Below are 12125 nucleotides of genomic sequence, written 5' to 3'. Positions count from 1 at the left end.
TTCTGTATGAAAGTTGATACTAAGCAAGGTTAAAGTCAAACTATGCAGGCAGTTTGCAGCTATGATGAAAACCAGAATATCGGTGCAAACTGAAATCCGACGTTCGTACGAAGAAACTGATTTACGTCTAAATGCTGATTCGTAAATCACTTGATTAGATAAGACGCAGTTTAAGCAGGAGTATAAAGGTAGTGTGCAGTTATGGTAAAGCTCAAAACGTAAACGCAATCTGCAATATGATGATCATACGAAAAAGCAGATTTACGTCTAAACGCATATTTATGTCTGAACCTTGAAACTCGTTCGTAAAATCGCAGAGGGCAGTAAGCTATTGAGAAGTTTTCAGTGAAGGTAAAATGCTCAAAGGAAATGCAAACTGAGATTTAGAGTGGTTCGGTCAATCTTGACCTACTCCACTTTTGGCTTCCTCCACCGACGAGGTCACCGACGTCAACTAGAGGCCTTCCTTCAATAGGCGAAGGCCAACCACCCTCTTACAGATTCACTCCTTTTGACGGGCTTAGGAGACAACCCTTACAGAAGTTTTCTCTCCTCTCTTTACAACTCAAACTTTGAAGAACAGAAAGAGGAGAACTAGTAGTTTTGAGCTCTAAGAACCATAGAAAGACAGCAAGATTTCGAGTGTGTGTTCTGTGCTTTCAGTACTGAATGGGTGGGGTATTTATAGGCCCCAACCCAGTTCAAATTTAGAGCTCAAATCTGTCAATTCCCGGAATTCCGGGATCAAGCGGTTGCACCTCCTAACTGGGGCGGTTGCACCGCTTGGCAGAGCTCGAAGACTGAGCCTCTGGGCGGTGCCACCTCTGTTAGGGGCGGTTGCAACTCTCTGCCAGAGCTCGAAGACCGAGCTCAGGCGGTTGCACCGCCTGACTGGGGAGGTTGCACCGCCTGGTAGAGCTCGAAACTTGAGCTTTGGCGGTGCTACCTCTTGACAGAAGAGGTTGCACCGCCCAGTCTCACTCGGAGACTGAGCCCGGGGCGGTGCCACCTCATGGCTGGGGCGGTTGCACCGCCCAGTCTCGCTGGGAGACATAGCCTGGGCGGTGCTACCTCCTGGCTTGGGCGGTTGCACCTCCCACAGCAATCAGGGTCAGAATGGGTTAATCCATTCGGCCCAATTTGATTCTTTCAGGGGCCCAATTGCCCCAAGATTAAGCTAATAGGATCACCTCCCATTTCTAACTTAATCAATATGCTAACTACGATTATTTCCTAAGACATATTCTGCAGCTTGCTCCGGTGCGTCAATCGCTTCTTCCGGCGAGTTTCCGGCGAACTTCCGTCGATCATCCGATGAACCCTCGGTAATCCTCCTGCGGACTTCCAAAAAACTCCTGGACTTGCGACGATCCACTTGGCAAGTTCTGATGAGCTCCTTTGGCAAGCTTCTAGACTTCTCGGATTTGTTCCCGCAGAACCTCCGACGACTGTCCGAACTTCCGTCGAGCTCTTGAACTCCCAACGTGATCATTGTCATGACTCCGGCGTAACTCCTGCTGCATGTCTTACTTTCATCGTAGTTAATCCTGCACACTCAAAACAAAAACTTCGATCGAGACAATTAATCCTAAGCAATTAACCAAGTTGTCCGGCATGTCATTGGTCCCTCGACGCTTCGTCCGATTCTTCGGCGCATCGTCCTTTCCTGCAGCCTATTGCCCAATCAGCCTGTTGACTCCGCAACTCCAATATCCTTGGCACAATACCCGCTCTTCTTGGCCCGAAGCCCGAGTCCACGACCCGAAGCCTTCTGTCGATACGTCGACCGATCCACCGGCCCGACGTCCAATCTTTTGACATGTTCCTCTAGCACAACATGATTTTCCTGCTTTAATTGTCTCATCCAGATCGAAGCATCCTGTGTCACTCAAAATGCAGATTAAATCATAAACATATATCAAGTAGTTTCATCATCAAAATACGAGATTCAACAATCTCCCCCTTTTTGATGATGACAACCACTTGATGACGGAGTTAAACTTAACTCCTGGAGTTTAAACAAACTCCCCCTATCAATATGCCATATTGATAGAAACTCTTAGATTCAAAAATCTAAGCAACATGTCATCATAAACGGAGTTAACCTTAACTCCCAGAGTTTAAACAAACTCCCCCTATCAATATGCCATATTGATAGAAACTCTTGGATTCAAAAATCCAAGCAACATGTCATCATAAACTTATGCATAACATGTCATGTCATCAACATACTTCTCCCCCTTTGTCATCAACAAAAAGGAGAAGTACCACAATCAAGTGTTTGTGATGTAAGTTTAACTCATTGCATGAAAAACATAATATCTATTGTTACCATCATGCAAGTTTGCTATTATTAAATGGTAAGCTATCAATATGTAAAATTGCGATTCAAGTTCTTGATATCTTATCATGATATGATATTCATAGCACCTATTCATATGAATGCTGCTTTTGATATCTCATCATAATATGACATTCATGACATCTATTCATATTCTTCAAATATGGCACTCATAGTATCAATTTATATATTTCTCCCCCTTTGTCATCAACAATAAGAAGAATGATATAAGCAAATTTTAAATATAAGTGCGATGCCATAAGTTGGTTCATGTCATTTTCCAACAGTGAGTGATAGGATACCAATTATGCAAACATCTCGAGGAAAACATGACATGGAGATAGCTTTTATTGCTTCTTCCTTTTTATTTGTTATCTTTTTACATGAAAGAGGAAAGCCATATGTGAAGTTCAAATCGATAAGATATTAAAGCACACTTCATTTTTGCAAGGATTAAGATATGTAAGTGAGTCAAATCCTTGTATGTAAAAATATCTTCCTTTTATAAGAGGGAATCATCAAATATGTTTCTCGAAAAATATTTTTCACATGATAAGTGCATTTGCTAGATGATTCCATATGTCAAAAATCAATGATGTGAATTAAACTTGATATGACATATGCTTGTTAAGTTTGGAAGAGGATAATGTATCAAGAAAATCCAATTGTTTGGATCAAGAAAATCCGAAAATGAAATTTGACACTTTCATACATTCGGACACAATTTTACTAGAGATATTCAATTACAATCATGAAGGTAAAACATGCTTATTATCATGGAAATTTTTGTATTCAAGCACATAATTTCCAACATGTAATCATGGCAAGTAATTGTGTAAAATCATTATGGCAATCAAGTGATTTGATCATTCAATCAAAAAAGTCCGAATAATAATTTTAACACGTTTAATCATTCGGACATATTTTTGCCTTAGTTTTTCAAATATAATCATGAAGATAAGGCATGCTCATCATCATGGTAGTATGATAGCAAGTTTACCATATACAAGCTAGCAAAAAAATTTCTACATTTTAAGGCCCACAAGCTAGCAATTTTGAGATGTTCACGAAAGCAACTCTTGCTTCTTGAAATATAAGTTTTGCTAGATGTGCAAGTTGACTTTTTGCTTCTTGAGATAGGCAAGATAGCATTCCTTGGTGATGTTCAATATAGCTAAGTTCTACATCATGCAAGCTAGTGAATCTTATAACATTTTAGAACATGCATAATCACCAAAGCATCATAAATTTTAATAATGTGCAAAATTACAAATTTTGCATGATTGCATTTGTGTGTCTTGAGACTTGCAAGATAGCACTTCTTGGTGATGTTCAAGATACCAATTTCTTCTCTTTTGAGAAGTGCAATTTTTACTTTCTTCTTGAATTGTGCAAGCTAGCTATCTCCCCTTTTGTCATTGTCAAAAAGAAGGGAAAAACCCTTTACATCAATTTTTAAATCATGACAAAGGTTAGTATCAATCTCATTTGTGCATCATTATATTTTCAAATTAAAACATGCACATTTTCAAAACATATAAATTCATTATTATATGCATGATTCCGAAAAATCAATCATCATCATGAGCATATCAAAACATGATATTCAAGCATTCATGATATATCATTTTGGCAACATGATCATAGATATTCAAACGATGGTATCTAAATGTCAGAATTCATTACATCTTATTATGCATGATCATTAACTCCTCATTTGTATTTCATGTATTATTTCATTTCATCTCATAAGGAATATCAAGAAGAGTTATTGGATGATGAGATAAATATTTTATGAATACACGGAATTGTATAAAAATCATATCATAAGTGTTTGATGTATTCATATTATCACATGAAGCATATTATCATTTTTAAGATTCATAACATGAATAACGTTATTACTATTTCATCAAAATCAATTTCGAGATTCACATAATATCATGAAATCATTAATCTCGATAAGATGGGAAAAGCATTTTCTTTTTAAATGATTCTTTCAACACATCATAAAAAAAAACTCATTCATAATTCAAGTGATTTACAATATATCATAAATGAATTTATCACTTGTATTTCATCAAAATCGAAAACTCTAGAGATAGAAAATGATTGAAGCATTTAACATGATTGAAGCATGATTCATATTAAAAGTGTCTCTTATGTCGTAAATACGAATCAAGCATTTGTCAAATCTGAAATCATCCTCAAAATTACATTCAATAAATTCATATATGACAAGTATAGATTTATTGAAAAATCAATAAGATAGAGGATTACATTTCAAGTGTTCATCAATTGTAGCATTTCATCACATGGTAAGATATCAATGCGTAAAATTACGATACAAGTTCTTGATATCTTAACGCATGATGCAAACATGGCATAATGCAAATTTGGCAATCATAGCATCAATTCATATAAGCATTGCAAATATGGCAATCATATCAATTCATATATCTCTTGATGATGCAAGCATGGGATAATCATAGCATAGTGTTTATAGCATCAATTTATATATTTCTCCCCTTTTTTAAGTGTTTCATCTTAAGTGATCGATTTCATGTTAGCATGCCTTTTCATTTATGTCAAATGAAAACATGCATCAACGTTTAGGATTGTAAAATGAATTTCATCATAAAACCATCAATCACAAAAATCATCATGTATAACTTTAAAATCTCATGCATAAAATCGTCAAATCATAGTATCAAAACTTTAATATTTTCATTGCAACATTAAGCAAGGTTTCATTGAACATAATTTTGAATGATTCTTATAAATGCCTAAAACTTCTTTAGTTTTAATTTATATGATTGACTGTATAATAGCATGCTCAAATCTTTATTCTTATGTCAAAACCATACATCATATTTAACAAACAAAGACAATGAAAAATATCAAGCCTTCCAGACAAAAGCCATATATCGTCATTGAAAAGCAATATGAAAATCATCAAAATATACATTCTTGCTTCTCAAGCACATAAATAAGATTAATCTCACTAGGTGTACAATCATTAGATTAACATAAGACATGCAGTTTTCATTATCATTTTCAAAATTACAAGCATGATCATATTTTTGCATTTTTATTATTAAATTATTAAAAATGTAATTTTCAAGAAAATTTAAAGAAAAAGAAAAATGCATCATGAAAAGCATCATGTAATTTCGAAGTAAATTAAAGGCATTTTGATTACCTCAGCGTCGAAAGGCGTAAAGTCGTAGTTTGCCACCTCGCCTTTGTTGATTTTCTCCTTGTCTTCAGAGGAGCTCGATTCATCTCAATTTTTGTTCTTCTTCTTGCGTTCAAAGCAAGTAGTTCCGTTCTTTTTACTTTTTAATTTTTGTTTCCTTTGTAGTTTAAGTTCACCATCACTTGAGCTTATGCTCGAGTGGTCTTCAAATGTTCTATGTCCCAAATCCTTCCTGTTTTTTGGAAGGTGGTTCTCAAGTTCTTCACGTGCATTGCACGTCATTTCATATGTGATCAAGGAACCAATTAGTTCTTCGAGTGGAAATTGGTTCAAGTTTTTTGATTCTTGAATAGCAGTTACTTTTGAATCCCAAGGTTTAGAAAGTGAGTGCAAAATCTTGTTTACGAGTTCAAAATCCGAAAAATATTTTCCAAGAGCTCTTAAACTATTGACGACATCCGTGAAACGGGTGTACATGTCGCCTATAGTCTTGCTTGGTTGCATTCGAAAAAGCTCAAAATCATGCAATAAAATATTAACTTTCGAGTCTTTGACTCTACTAGTTCCCTCGTGCGTGATTTCAAGTGTTCGCCAAATGTCAAAAGCCGTTTTGCACGTAGAAATCCAATTGAACTCATTTTTGTCTAAAGCGCAAAATAAGGCATTCATAGCCTTTGCATTTAAAGAAAAATACTTTTTCTCTAAATCTGACCATTCGATCATTGGAAGAGAAGACTTCGAGAAACCGTTTTCGACAAGATTCCAAAGTTCAACATCCATAGAAATAAGAAAGATCCTCATTCGGGTCTTCCAATAGGTGTAGTCCAATCCGTTAAACAACGGTGGATGAAAAACCGAAAAGCCCTCTTGAAAGCCATGAAGAGCCATTTCTCTCGGGTGTAAGTCCGAAATGAGAAAAACCAGGCTCTGATACTAATTGTTAGGATCAAGAGCACTAAGAGGGGGGGGGTGAATTAGTGCAGCGGAAATTTTTCAGCGATTAAAACGAAAGCTGCGTTCGAACGATAAAAACAACTTCTATATGAAAGTTGATACTAAGCAAGTTTAAAGTCAAACTACGCAGGCAGTTTGCAGCTATGATGAAAACCAGAATATCGGCGCAAACTGAAATCCGGCGTTCGTACGAAGAAACTGATTTACGTCTAAATACTGATTCGTAAATCACTTGATTAGATAAGACACAGTTTAAGCAGGAGTATAAAGGCAGTGTGCAGTTATGGTAAAGCTCAAAACGTAAACGCAATATGCAATATGATGATCATACGAAAAAGCAGATTTACGTCTAAACACAGATTTACGTCTAAACGCAGATTTACGTCTAAACGCAGATTTACGTCTGAACCTTGAAACTCGTTCGTAAAATCGCAGAGGGCAGTAAGCTATTGAGAAGTTTGCAGTGAAGGTAAAATGCTCAAAGGAAATGCAAACCGAGATTTAGAGTGGTTCGATCAATCTTGACCTACTCCACTTTTGGCTTCCTCCACCGACGAGGTCACCAACGTCAACTAGAGGCCTTCCTTCAATAGGCGAAGGCCAACCACCCTCTTACAGATTCACTCCTTTTGACGGGCTTAGGAGACAACCCTTACAGAAGTTTTCTCTCCTCTCTTAACAACTCAAACTTTGAAGAACAGAAAGAGGAGAACTAGCAGTTTTGAGCTCTAAGAACCAAAGAAAGACAGCAAGATTTCGAGTGTGTGTTCTATGCTTTCAGTGCTGAATGGGTGCGGTATTTATAGGCCCCAACCCAGTTCAAATTTGGAGCTCAAATCTGTCAATTCCCGAAATTCTGGGATCAGGCGGTTGCACCTCCTAACTGGGGCGGTTGCACCGCCTGGCAGAGCTCGAAGACTGAGCCTCTAGGCGGTGCCACCTATGTCAGGGGCGGTTGCACCTCTCTGCCAGAGCTCGAAGATTCTTTCAGGGGCCCAATTGCCCCAAGATTAAGCTAATGGGATCACCTCCCATTTCTAACTTAATCAATGTGCTAACTATGATTATTTCCTAAGACATATTCCGCAGCTTGCTCCGGTGCGTCAATCACTTCTTCCGGTGAGTTTCCGGCGAACTTCCGTCGATCATCCGACGAACCCTCGGTGATCCTCCTGCGGACTTCCGGAAAACTCCTGGACTTGCGACGATCCACTTGGCAAGTTCCGACGAGCTCCTTTGGCAAGCTTCTGGACTTCTCGGATTTGTTCCCGCAGAACCTCCGACGATTGTCCGAACTTCCGTCGAGCTCTTGAACTCCCAACGTGATCATTGTCATGACTCCGGCGCAACTCTTGCTGCATGTCTTACTTTCATCGTAGTTAATCCTGCACACTTAAAACAAAAAACTTCGATCGAGACAATTAATCCTAAGCAATTAACCAAGTTGTCCGGCATGTCATTGGTCCCTCGACGCTTCGTTCGATTCTTCGACGCATCGTCCTTTCCTGCAACCTATTGCCTAATCGGCCTGTTGACTCCGCAACTCCGATATCCTTGGCACAATACCCGCTCTTCTTGGCCCGATGCCCGAGTCCACGACCCGAAGCCTTCTGTCGATACGTCAACCGATCCACCGGCCCGACGTCCAATCTTCTGACATGTTCCTCCGGCACAACATGATTTTCCTGCTTTAATTGTCTCATCCAGATTGAAGCATCCTGCGTCACTCAAAACGCAGATTAAATCATAAACATATATCAAGTAGTTTCATCATCAAAATACGAGATTCAACAACGACATCCGTGAAACGGGTAAATATGTCGCCAATAGTCTCACTCGGTTTCATCCGGAAAAGTTCGAAAGAATGTATCAAAAGATTGATTTTTGACTGTTTCACTCTACTTGTGCCTTCGTGAGTCACTTCGAGTGTGTGCCAAATTTCAAATGCGATTTCACAAACCGAAACACGGTTGAACTCGTTTTTATTAAGTGCACAAAATAAGGCATTCATAGCCTTTGCATTAAGAGGGAAAGCCTTCTTCTCCAATTCATTCCAATCGATCATTGGAAGAGAAGACTTCGAAAATCTATTTTCGACAAGATTCCAAAGTTCAAAATCCATAGAAATAAGAAAGATCCTCATTCGGGTCTTCCAATAGGTATAGTCCGTCCCATTGAACATGGGTGGACGTATAATAGAATGACCCTCTTGGTTTCCGGCAATCTCTCTTAGGTTTTAATCCGTTTGAGAGTTAACCCCGCTCTGATACCAATTGTTAGGATCAAGAGCACGAAGAGGGGGGGGGGTGAATTAGTGCAGCGGAAAACCTTCTACGATTAAAATAAACTACGTTCGTTCGATAAAAGTGATTTCAGTAAGAAAGCTAATTCGTAAATCACTTTAACTTTTGATTAAGTGAGATGCAGTTAAAGAAAGGATATAAAGGTAGTTTGCAGTTATGATAGAAATCAAAACGTAAACGCAAACTAAAATATGATGATCGTACGATAAAACTGATTTACATCTAAACACCGATTCGGAAAGTGCAAAGCTTGAAACCCAATCGTATATGCGCAGAAAGCAATAAGCTTTTGAGGAGGTTTGCAGTAAAGATAAGATGCTCAAAGTAAATGCAAACCGAGATTTAGAGTGGTTCAGTCAATCTTGACCTACTCCACTTTTGGCTTCCTCCACCGACGAGGTCACCGACGTCAACTAGAGGCCTTCCTTCAATAGGCAAAGGCCAACTACTATTTTACAGTTTCACTCCTTTTGATGGGCTTAGGAGACAACCCTTACAGAATTTCCTTTCCTCTCTTAACAGATTAGGACTTGGAAGAAAAGAGGAAGAAGAACTTTCAACTCATACAACACTTTTGAGCTCTAAAAATCACAAAGTAAAATCAGAATTTCAATGGTTTTTGGGTGCCCTTTCAGTGCTGAAAGGGTGGGGTATTTATAGGCCCCAACCCAGTTTGAATTTGGAGCTCAAAACTGTCAATTCCTGGAATTCTGGGATCTAGCGATTGCACCGCCTGACTGAGGCGGTTGCACCGCTTGGCAGAGCTCGAAGACTAAGCCTCTAGGCGGTGCCACCTCCTGTCATGGGCGGTTGCACCTCCTGCCAGAGCTCGAAGACCGAGCTCAGGCGGTGCCACCGCCTAACTGAGGTGGTTGCACAGCTCAGCCAAAGCTCAGAGACCGAGCCCAGGCGGTGCCACCTCCTATCAGGGGCGGTTACACCGCCCAGTCTCGCTCGGAGACTAAGCACAGGCGATGCCATCGCCTGGCTGGGGCAGTTCAACCGCCTGGCAGAAATCAGGGTCCGAATGGGTTGATCCATTCGGCCCAATTTTGGTTTTTCAGGGGTCCAATTGCCCCAAGATTAAGTTAATGGGATCACCTCCCATTTCCAACTTAATCATTGTGCTAACTACGATATTTCCTAAGACATTTACTGCAACTTGCTCCAGTGCATCAATCGCTTCTTCCGGCGAGCTTCCGTCGAACTTCCGGCGATCATCCGATGAACCCTCGGTGATGCTCTTGCGGACTTCCGGCAAACTCCTGGACTTGCGACGAGCTTCTTTGGCAAGTTCATGGACTTCTCGGATTTGTTCCTGCAGAACCTCCGACAATTGTCCGAACTTCCGTCGAACTCTTGAACTCCCAACATGATCATTGTCTTGACTCCGGCGCAACTCCTGCTGCATATCTTATTTTCATCATAGTTAATTCTGCACACTTATCTCAACATATAGATTAGATAACAAATGACAATTGACTTCATCATCAAAATCCGAGATTCAATAATCGCTTTCTACGAGTATGTCCCCAAAGACTCCAGAAGAAAGGGCGAACATGAATATGATACCTTATGCCTCAGGAATAGGGTCTATCATGTATGCCATGCTATGTACTAGGCCTGATATAGCGCATGCTCTGAGTGTCACGAGCAGGTATCAGGCGGATCCACGCTTGGAGCATTGGAAAGCAATAAAGTGTATCCTTAAGTACTTGAGAAGGACTAAGAATCTTTTACTAGTATATAGAGGTAATAGCCTTAAGGTTGAACGCTACACTGACTCAATTTTTCAGTTTGATGTCGATGATAGCAAGTCAAATTCAGGGTATGTGTACACCTTGAATGGAGAAGCAATGTGCTGGAAGAGTTCCAAGCAAGATACTATTACTGACTCGACCACAGAGGTGGAGTACATTGTTGCATCAGATGCAGCAAAGGAGGGAGTCTGGGTGAAGAAGTTCATCATAGATTTGGGAGTCGTGCCGGGTAGCGAGGAGCCGATCTCCTTATATTGAGACAACAACGGGGCGATTACTCAAATAAGGGAACCCGGGTCTCATCAGAAGTGTTCTGAGGAGGTTCCAACTTATCAGAGAGATCGTAACCCAAGGAGATGTAGCAGTGGAAAGAGTTCCATCCGAAGATAACATTGTAGATCCACTGACAAAGCCGTTGTCTCAGATTGTCTTTGAGCGTCACGAGGGTCTGATGGGGATCAGACACATAGGTGATTGACTTTAGGTCAAGTGGGAGATTGCTAGTCATAGGTGCCCAGCAAGCCAATCACGTGAGTGATGGCACGTGTGACTTGATACAGAATCTTTTTGCTTATTATATTTTGGCGTATATCACTTTATAACTATTGCATAAATGCATATATATATATATATATTGTGATGTCCTTGGATTTGTGCAATGAGAATCAGATCGTGATGAGATCACGATAATGAGATCGATTCACCTTTAAACACATATCCTAAATAATCCCAATCATAGGTTACTTGAGAGAGACATCGTGATAACCGGACAGACTAGTGTGCTGTATACCCATCCATATGATGGATTCAACTAGTCTCATAGCTGCTCGTGTAGGGACACTAGGGATACAGTACAGGTGCTCATTGGAGAATGAGTTCACTGATTGATCCACTTATGGAATGTTGGATGGTTGATGATGCCTTATTGTCAGACATTGATTTTGTAGTCCTAGTGGTGTATTTGGTCCTTAGACTTGAGACACCAAGGATGTCCTGTATGAGTGCTCCACTCTTTGATACCAGACTTGTAGGTTTGGTTGTCTCAAATCTAGTACAACTAGTCATTGGGAGTGGTAGTCTACCTTATGAGGGCTATTGAGTGTCGATAGAGGATCATCCACTCTCGGCGTCATGAGAGGAATATCCCATGTGTTCTTACTCAGACAAATCCTTGGCCAGGGTCATTCAGGTTGAGAGAGAAAGAGTTCTCCGGGAGAATCCGATTAGAGCGAGACTCGAGTAGAAACCGTATGGGTCTGATAGCACCATGCTCGATATATGGTCTTTGGGATATTAGATGTATGAGGGACTATAGGTACACAGTAACTGAGGACAGACAGGTCCAATGGATTGGATTCCCCTATATCGTCTGGGGACTACGGCGTAGCGGCCTAGTACGTCCGTAGTCGATGAGTCAAGTGAATTATTACTGAGATAATAATTCACTGAGTTAGAAGGAGTTCTGACAGGTATGACTCACGACCAGCTCGATATTGGGCCTAGAGGGTCACACACATATGGTAGGTATTGCGATGAGTAGAGGTTCGGATATGAGATATCCGACGGAG

This window comes from Musa acuminata, chromosome BXJ2-6 (genome assembly GCF_036884655.1).
Source record: "Musa acuminata AAA Group cultivar baxijiao chromosome BXJ2-6, Cavendish_Baxijiao_AAA, whole genome shotgun sequence".
Classification (NCBI taxonomy): Eukaryota; Viridiplantae; Streptophyta; class Magnoliopsida; order Zingiberales; family Musaceae; genus Musa; species Musa acuminata.
The sequence above is the reverse complement of the archived record's forward strand: the minus strand, read 5'-3'. Positions refer to the sequence as shown.